The sequence below is a fragment of the Oreochromis niloticus genome, linkage group LG20 (genome assembly GCF_001858045.2).
Source record: "Oreochromis niloticus isolate F11D_XX linkage group LG20, O_niloticus_UMD_NMBU, whole genome shotgun sequence".
NCBI classification, from domain to species: Eukaryota; Metazoa; Chordata; class Actinopteri; order Cichliformes; family Cichlidae; genus Oreochromis; species Oreochromis niloticus.
The window spans coordinates 36,514,301-36,524,870 of NC_031984.2; positions in this window are offsets into that span (position 1 = coordinate 36,514,301).

Below are 10,570 nucleotides of genomic sequence, written 5' to 3' on the forward strand. Positions count from 1 at the left end.
GCACTGCACAGTGTCTCGTCTTCTGGTTTTACTAAACTGGCGGTTAAGTTCTGTTTTTCTGACTTTTTATCTTTTTTCTCTTGTTTTTTCTTTTTGTTTTCCTCCTAGCTGCTTCTTCTTTCCAGGCCTGGAAATATTGTGATTCTTGCGTGCGTTTTCTTTTCTTTTTTAAGTTTTTTGTTTCTGCTATTTCTTTCAAAAGAGCTTCCTTCAGTTGTGTTAATGCTGATGGGCTACATTTTCCTTCCCAAGTGGGACATTTTGTTTTCTTAGGATTTCTCCATCTACAAGCACTAATTTGTCCGGCGCCTGGACATTTCTTTTCTAGCCACTGCTTGTCAGCAGTGAGTTTGGTGAGCTGATTCCCCATTATCACAGAACTGCAAAGCTTTCTCTGGTACTAGACTCGGGGGTGGTTGCTGACATGCCCTTCTACCCTGTGCTATTCACAGGGCGGTGTCAGTTTTATGAGACTGAACCCAACCTTTCCCCTTTGTCACCAGTACTTGGGCTTTTGCAGGATACACAAGGAAAACAATAAAAAACAATGGAAGTAGTTCAGCAGCTTATTGTGCTGTAAAATCAACTTACTTCCAAAACACATATACATACACACAGATAGACATTTGCGCGCTGATTTGTCATGAAGTATTTTCGGCTACTTTTGAAATTCAATTCAATTCAATTCAATTTTATTTATATAGCGCCAAATCACAACAAAAGTCGCCTCAAGGCGCTTTATATTGTACAGTAGATAGCACAATAATAAATACAGAGAAAAACCCAACAATCATATGACCCCCTATGAGCAAGCACTTTGGCGACAGTGGGAAGGAAAAACTCCCTTTTAACAGGAAGAAACCTCCGGCAGAACCAGGCTCAGGGAGGGGCGGCCATCTGCTGCGACCGGTTGGGGTGAAAGAAGGAAAACAGGATGAAAGACATGCTGTGGAAGAGAGACAGAGATTAATAACAGATATGATTCGATGCAGAGAGGTCTATTAGCACATAGTGAGTGAGAAAGGTGACTGGAAGGGAAAAACTCAATGCATCATGGGAATCCCCGGCAGCCTACGTCTATTGCAGCATAACTAAGGGAGGATTCAGGGTCACCTGGTCCAGCCCTAACTATATGCTTTAGCAAAAAGGAAAGTTTTAAGCCTAATCTTGAAAGTAGAGATAGTGTCTGTCTCCCGAATCCAAACTGGAAGTTGGTTCCACAGAAGAGGGGCCTGAAAACTGAAGGCTCTGCCTCCCATTCTACTTTTAAATACTCTAGGAACAACAAGTAGGCCTGCAGTGCAAGAGCGAAGTGCTCTAATAGGGTGATATGGTACTACAAGGTCATTAAGATAAGATGGGGCCTGATTATTTAAGACCTTGTATGTGAGGAGCAGGATTTTGAAATCAATTCTGGATTTAACAGGAAGCCAATGAAGGGAAGCCAAAACAGGAGAAATATGCTCTCTCTTTCTAGTCCCTGTCAGTACTCTTGCTGCAGCATTTTGGATTAGCTGAAGGCTTCTCAGCGAGTTTTTAGGACTTCCTGATAATAGTGAATTACAGTAGTCCAGCCTGGAAGTAATAAATGCATGAACTAGTTTTTCAGCATCACTCTGAGACAGGATATTTCTAATTTTAGAGATGTTGCGCAAATGGAAGAAAGCAGTCTTACATATTTGTTTAATATGTGCATTGAAGGACATGTCCTGGTCAAAAATGACTCCAAGGTTTCTCACAGTGTTACTGGAGGCCAAGGTAATGCCATCCAGAGTAAGAATCTGCTTAGATACCATATTTCTAAGATTTTCAGGGCCGAGTACAATAACCTCAGTTTTATCTGAATTAAGAAGCAGAAAGTTAGCGGCCATCCAGGTCTTTATGTCTTTAAGACATTCCTGCAGTTTAACTAATTGGTGTGTGTTACCTGGCTTCATGGATAGATAGAGCTGCGTGTCATCTGCATAGCAGTGAAAATTTATGCTATGTCTTCTAATGATGTTGCCTAGGGGAAGCATGTATAATGTAAATAGAATTGGTCCTAGCACTGAACCCTGTGGAACACCATAATTGACCTTAGTGTCTGAAGAGGACTCTCCATTTACATGTACAAACTGGAGTCTATTAGATAGATATGATACAAACCACTGCAGTGCAGTACCTGTAATACCTACAGCATGTTCTAATCGCTCTAATAGGATATTATGGTCAACAGTATCGAACGCAGCACTGAGGTCTAGCAGGACAAGCACAGAGATGAGTCCACTGTCAGAGGCCATAAGAAGATCATTTGTAACCTTCACTAAAGCTGTTTCTGTGCTGTGATGAGCTCTGAAACCTGACTGAAACTCTTCAAATAAGCCATTCCTCTGCAGATGATCTGTTAGCTGTTTGACAACTACTCTTTCAAGGATTTTTGATATGAAAGGAAGGTTGGAGATTGGCCTATAATTAGCTAAGACAGCTGGGTCTAGAGATGGCTTTTTAAGTAAAGGTTTAACTACAGCCAGCTTGAAGGCCTGTGGTACATAGCCGATTATTAGAGATAGGTTGATCATATTTAAGATCGAAGAATTAATTAAGAATTAATTAATGGCAGTCTAACCAGTCTAAATATAATTTATTATGAAGTAATTGCGGCTACCTCTAAACCCAGCCCAAATTTAGTTCCTTCCGGCGAACTTAAACCTATTTCACGTGTTTATTTCTTTTAACCCTTGCGGTGGGTTAGACCCCTTTAGACCCTTGCGGCGGGTTAGACCTACTTAGACCCTTGCGGCGGGTTAGACCTACTTAGACCCTTGCGGCGGGTTAGACCTGTTGCGCAAAACTTAGACCCTTGCGGCGGGTTAGACCTTCATTCAGTGTTTTCTCACCCTCAGTCGTCTTTTGCTGGTTGTCAGGTCATCTTACTGGATCCCAGCGTCATGGACCAGGCCCGGCCTGGACCAGACTCGTTCCAGGGCTTTTCTTCTTCCTAAAGAGGGCTGTCGACAGACTTCGGTTCTGGTTTATCACGACGTCAGGATACAGTACTCAGACCTTATTGGAGTCACAGAAACGTGTCTGTTGTTTCCATCGCTAAGCTCGAAGGACCAATTTAAATGACAGGGGATTTCTTTAAATCACCTTGCCGTTCATCAGCTGAGACATCTGAGTTAGAAAACACAAACACTGCAGAAGTTTTTCACTCGCGAGGGCAGCCATGGAACGCAAGGTCTGCGTCTCATCACTGTCTGCATGCTTTATACTTTTCTGTGTGTCTGTATGTGTGTGTGTGTGTGTGTGCAAAGATAACAAAGTTATTCTCAGAACTCAGAGCTGAGGTTCCCCTTTTCTAAGTCTGTATGTTCCAGAAGAGAAAGAGGAAGCTGTAAGTTGTTTATCACAGAAGAGTTCATGTCAAAAGTTATTAGGTGAAAAGTCATGTAGAAATCTGCTTAATGACAAATAATGAAAGGATACATTTCATGCAGCTGATCACATATATACAATATTCTTTTGACACTTATTTACCAACTAGCAGCTTCCTCTTTTCTAGAACATACAGACTTAGAAAAGGGGAACCTCAGCTCTGAGTTCTGAGAATAACTCAAGATATTACATAGATTTATTTTTAGGGTAGAGGTGAAACACAGTTCGCTTTGTCTTTGTGTAGGAACTGATGATGCAGAAGCTGTAAAGATAGACATGCCATGAATAAGTTGATAGGAAACATGTCGAGACAGCCATATAGGGCAAAGTTGGTAGAGCTTGTATGTGGGCTTGAAAAGAGGAAGTAAGTTTTGTACAGGACGTGTTTGAGATGATTAGATGAGAGAAGCAGAGAGCTTTTTACCCAGATGAATAACATTGAACATTATATACGTAGAAATGATTTTTCTCAAAGATATTTTTATTGAGTTGAAGCAACAAAGAAAAGCAAATACACGCAGAATTGTCAAACACCAAACAAGCAAGTTTCACAGTGGCTGTTTGAACTGAAATATTAGAATACAGATTAATGACACACTCACATGTCTTATAATTGCTTCCATCAGTTTACCCCCTACCCACACCACTTAGAACCCCTATCCCCCTGGCCAGGTAGGAAAAAACCAAACAAACAAAGCAAGAAAAAAGAAACAAACAAACAAAAACAACATCGCAGATACAACAAGAACAAAATAAGATAAACACACAAATGACTAACAATAAATAAATAAATAAGTAAATAAATAAAAAGAAGAAGAAGGGGGGAGGATTTACTGAGTAATGCTGGAAGCCGGGTTCGCAACCTGGAGGCTGGAAAAGTATTTCAGGAATTGCCCCCACACCTTGTAAAACTTACCGCTGTTGTTACTAATCGCATACCGGATCTTTTCAAGGCTCAGATAGTACATAAGGCCCCTCAGCCACTGAGCCTGGGTGGGCAAAGGGGCACCCCTCCATCTTAGTAGGATTGCATGTCTAGCTACAAGGGAGGCGAAGGAGAGCATGCAACGCTGTGACGAGGTCAACCGTGCATCAGCCTCTCCAGTGGTGCCAAAAAGCGCAACTAATGGATCAGGATCCATATGGTGTCCAATAATTAGGGATAAGGTTTGAAATATATCTGTCCAGAATCCTTCGAGGCTAGGGCACGTCCAGAACATATGAATAAGGGAAGCCTCTGCACTCCCACACTTATCACAAATGGGGTCAACGTTCGGATACATACGGGATAGTTTGACTTTGGAGAGATGGAACCTATGCACAACCTTAAATTGTAAAAGACAGTGGCGGGCACATAGGGACGTGGAGTTAACTAACTTGAGTATTAAGTCCCATGTATCCATAGACAAGGACTGATTTAAATCTTGTTCCCAGGCCGTTTTAATCCGATCTATCGAAGAACCGTTCATGCTCACCAGCCTGTCATAGATAAGAGAGATAAACCCTTTACGTGTTGGAATTAGGGTGAGGAGCATATCCCCTGGGCTTGCATCTGGTGCTACCGGGAAGTTTGGAATCTGAGATTGGAGGAATTGTCTGGTCTGCAAATATCTGAAAAGATGTGTTCGTGGGAGATTAAATTTTTCAGAAAGCTGAGCAAAAGATGCAAAGGTATTGTCAAAAAACAGATCATTGAAACATGTAATGCCCCTGTCATGCCAATCTCGAAATATAGGATCAGATAATGATGGCTGAAAAAAAGGGTTAGAAAAAATTGGACTTAGAAGGGAGAAGCCTGTCAATCCAAAATGCTTCCTCATCTGAGCCCACACTCTCACCGTGTGCCAGACAACTGGGTTATCGATTGTCTTGTTTGGGGGAAGGGGGAGTGAAGATCCAATCAGGGCCAGGACAGAAGAGCCTGTGGCTGAGTTCAACTCCATGAGCACCCAGGACGGGCAATTACCTTTGTTGTGGAAGTAAAGCCAAGATATAATGTAGCGCATGTTTGCTGCCCAATAGTAATATCGAAAGTTAGACAGTGCCAGGCCTCCACGACTCTTGGGTTTTTGGAGTTGAGCCTTGTCCAATTGAGGGCGTTTACCTCTCCATATATAAGATGAGATAATTGAGTCCAAGGAATCAAAGAAGGATTTGGGGATAAATACAGGTAACAATTGGAAGAGATACAAAAATTTAGGAAGTATATTCATTTTGATTGAGTTGATTCTCCCCACCAAAGAGGTGGAGAGAGGGGACCACTGTGCCAGATGTTTTTTTGTATTATTTAACAGAGGAAGGAGGTTCGCTTTGAAGAGACAATTATGTTTCCTTGTAATTATTACACCTAGATATGTAAATTGATTTCCTGCTATTTTAAAGGGGAGGGTAGTATAGTCAAACACTGGTGCCCCTCCATCCACCGGAAACAACTCACTTTTATATAGGTTGAGCTTGTATCCTGAAAACTGGCCAAATTGGCGAAGTATGGATAGCATTGCAGGTAGAGATATTTTGGGGTTTGAGATAAAAATTAAGAGATCATCTGCATACAAGGATACTTTATGTTCAACACCCTTCCTCCAGATCCCATTGATCTCCCCACAGCTGCGGAGTGCAATGGCAAGTGGCTCTATAGCCAGATTGAAAAGAAGAGGACTTAAGGGGCATCCCTGACGGGTTCCTCGTTGGAAGTTGAAAGGCTGCGACTGTATGGAATTAGTGAAAACTGAAGCGTTAGGGCACATATATAATAACCTTATCCATGAAATAAATTTCGATCCAAAATTGAATTTATCTAGAACTGTGAATAAATATTTCCACTCGACCCAATCAAATGCCTTCTCCGCATCTAGGGAGAGAATGCACTCAGGACTCTGACTGGAAGGGGTGTATAATATATCCAATAGTCGGCGGATATTGGAATAAGAGTAACGATTCTTAATGAAGCCTGTTTGATCTTCGGATATAACTGAGGGCAAAATATTTTCCAGTCTACGTGCCAAAACTTTGGCCAAAATTTTAGCATCGACATTTAATAGAGAAATTGGCCTGTAGGATGAGCATTCCACAGGATCCTTACCTTTCTTTGGGACAAGAGCAATACTTGCCTCGTAAAAGGATGGCGGAAGTTTACCACACTTCCATGAGTCGGAAAGGGTTAAATGTAGTTGAGGTAAAAGCAAGGGTGAAAATGCCTTGAAAAATTCTACGGGAAAGCCGTCAGGGCCAGGGGATTTCCCAGGCTGCAGTGAAGCAATGGCTGCACCCAGCTCTTCTGGCCTGATGGGTTCATCCAATCTGTTTTTACTATCAGAGGAAAGCATAGGTACATTCAAAGTCTTTAGAAAGTTATCCATTAGAGTGCTTTCCTGCGGGAATTCAGAGGCGTAAAGTTGGGAGTAAAAAGCCCTAAACTTATCATTAATTTTGGAAGGCTCCGATGTGATATTACCATTAGCCATTCTAATCTTTGTGATATGTTCTTTTGCCTGGAAGCCCCTTAACTGGCTGGCAAGCATCCTACCCGATTTATCGCTATGAATATAAAACAAACTCTTACTCTTCAGGAGCTGACGTTCAATTGAGTGCGTTGAGAGGAGCTCAAATTTAGTCTGAAGCTCCACGCGGTTCAGACTGGGCTTTTTACCTTAGCATAGAGCAGGTCTACTTCTTTGATTCGGTTGACTAAATCGAGTCGTTCTATACGGGCCTTTTTCTTCATATTAGCAGTATAGGAAATAACTTGTCCCCTGAGAAAGGCTTTTAGTGTATCCCAAATTATTAAGCTAGAAGTTTCTCCTGTGGCATTTGTTTTAAGAAACAAGGTTATTTGTTCTTTCATGAATTCCAGGAAGTTTACATCTGCCAGGAGAGTCGAATTAAAACGCCAGTGTCGTCTGGATTGAGGAATGTCTGGGAAACTCATTGATAGCACAACAGGGGTATGGTCTGATATTACTATGGTCTGGTATTCACAGGATTGGACCCATGGAGTCAGCTGCTTATGAATAAGAAAATAATCGATCCTAGAATAAGTGTGGTGTACCTGTGAAAAAAAAGAGTACTCTCTTCTGTGGGGGGTGTAAGCAGCATCAAACATCAGAGACACCACAGTTAGATAAAAAGGATTGGATGAAAAGAGCAGATTTACTGACGGTGCAGGGATTTGGGGAGGATCGGTCTAACACAGGGTCCAGCCAGCAGTTGAGGTCACCACCAAGTATAAGAGAATATGAGCTCAGATCAGGCAACAATGAGAAAGCACGCTGGAAGAAAGCTACATTATCAGTATTAGGGGCATATATGTTGGCCAACACAACTTTCGTATTATAAAGTTTACCCAAAACAAAAACGTACCAGCCACTCGTATCAGAAATTATATTATGTTTCTCAAAGGGAATATTTTGGTCAATTAGAATAGAAACGCCTCTGGCCTTAGCCTGAAAGGTGGAATGAAAGTGCTGCCCTGCCCATCGGGACATAAGACGAGAGTTATCCGAATCACGGAAATATGTTTCTTGCAGAAAGACAACAGCTGCTTTAAACTGCTTTATGTGTGAGAGCACCTTCCTTCTTTTCACAGGGTGGTTTAAGCCTTTGACATTCCAGCTTACAAAGTTTATAGCTTACTTACAAAGCGACTACCCATAGTCCTGCACTGAAAATGTAAGAAAACAAGTGCAGCTGAAAACAGAGTACAAGAAAGATGACAAGTAAGCGACTAAAACAGAGAGTAGAATGGTTCCCGGATCCCCCAACTTGACAAAACAACATACAACTACCCCGGCTCTGAAGGATGTGTCCCCCCTCCCCCCATTCCCCATCCACCCCCCACCCACAAGACAGCTGCTAAGGAAAAAAACAGCAAGCTCTCCAAAACACACATTGTGTACCCTCCAGAACAATAAACTCTTCCTGTCTAACACTAAGAACTGACTTTAGCTCCCATAACGATGATTTCCGTAAACACAACATTCCTCTATAAGCAGAAGAATTTTGTTAAAGCAGTCAGCATAGAACCACAACACAACCAATGACCAACTTTGGGGACAATAGAAGCAATGAGATATGAATAGCCTCCCAGCTTGTAAATAGCAGAGGAGAAGGAAAAAAAGGAAAAAAAAAGAAGAGACATCGGTAATGGCTGAATATGAACAAAAGTCCTTGCATATCCCAGGAGACGAAGATAGTCAGGACAATCTACTCACAGGGCTGTCCGGCGGACAAACGTCAACACCAGATAAGCAGGCTCTCAGGGTGATTCGGCTGTAGCAGGCAGGTCGTCCAAGTATCTCCTCGCTTCATCAGCCGAATGAAGCCAGCGTCTTGCGCCGTCAGGAGACGTGATGCGAAGTTGTGCAGGATACAGCAGAGCGGGCTTGAGACCTCGTTTATACAGCTCGGACATCACTTCACGGTACTCCGCTCGCTTGCTCAAAACTTCCGGGCAGTAGTCCTCCACCACGCGAATCTGCCGACCATGGTATTCTAGTTTCCCTCCTCGCCGGGCCTCTCGGATAAGAAGGTCCTTTACCTGGTACCGATGAAGGCGTATAATTACGGGTCGCGGTCTCTGTCCTGGGGCTGGCTTAGCGGCAGGTATACGGTGGGCTCTGTCGATCTCCGGGCGGGTCGGGAGCCTCTCCTTCCCGAAAACCTCGCAGAGCAAATCTGCAAAGAATTCTGTGGGATGCCCACCTTCAACGCCCTCCTCGAGTCCCAGGATACGCAGGTTTTGGCGCCTACTTCGGCTTTCTAAGTCCGTAACTTTAGCCAGAAGTTTAGTGTTAGATTCGCTAAGATTGGAACAAACATTCTCGAGTTCTCTAACCCGCTGGCTTAAGTCGTCCGCTGCTAGCTCTAAAGATCCGAGTCGCTGGCCATGATCTTCCACCGCACAGCGGACTTCGTCAAACTTCGACTCCAGTAGGCTAAAAGATGTTTTGAAGTCGCTGGCCAATGCCTCCATGTGCTGCTCCAGAAGGGAGGAGATGGCCGCCATGTTCAGCTTAGGTGCGTCGTCCTCCTTTTCTGCCGCTTTAGTGCGTTTTGAGGCCATGTTAGAACGAGCAAAAACCAATTTCGGAACCCGTAAAATAAAACGTACGTAGTTCAATAGTTTTGTTGTGAATTGGCTGGTTTAGGAGTGGGAAAGGTAGAAAAGTTAGCGGAGCAGTCTTCTCCTCTACCTGCTACATCCCCCTAGCGACCGGAAGTCCCCAGAAGTGATTTTTATACACATTGCGATTGTGCTTATTCAGAGTTGTTGCTTGGTCTACAGAGGGTCTTAAGCTTTGTTTGGCACGATGTCCAGACAATCTATTGTGTAAGGGACTTGGAGCATAGAAGGATAAACCGCATACACGCTTACAAACACATAGAATCCGTAAACCTGCCAGGCCAAAGGCCTGAAACTCATTTAGCTTCTAACTGCATTTTAGTTTACTTGCTAACAGATGATAGGAGATTAGTTAAAGAAGAGCATCCGTCTAAGGAACCATGTAGGCTTGAAACTTATTGCCTTGTATGGAAAGAAGATGCCAGAAAGAGGAACTTGGGTGTCTGACTTTAGCTCTAAAAATTGATCATTGTCTGTAAAATATGCAAATGATGTTCTTAAGATGTAAATTATGTTCTTAGAGCGTGAGAAGGGGCATAACCCTAATGAATGAAACCATGCTGAATTGAGTTGTTCGGAGAAGATCTCTGTCTGTTTTTATGCTAAGATGGTGATGGTTTATATCTTACCCTGGGTGTGTTTAATAAAACTAACAGTGTTGCATGATATGGTGAAACAACTTTGAATGATTAAGGGAACATTAGATGAACCCAGTAGATTAGTGAGGTGTAGCAGAGAGGCTTTTTGTTTTCTATCCTTTACAGGAGAAGATTTCAGTACCACAGCGACCACAGGGGTGGCGAGAATCCTGGAAGTCCGAGACTGAACGGAACCAACCAGAGAAAGGAGAAGAACAGAGCACAAAGACACCTAGTTGTTTATATTGCAAAGAAGTTTAGAAGCTTGTTAGACATAGGTTATAATGGGAGCATAAAAGTAATGAGAGGGACTTTACAAATAGCTGCAGGATTTTTATGTTATGTAAATTGCCCAAACACAGTGTTCAGACTGGATATGCGCTACCCGTTAAAGGGG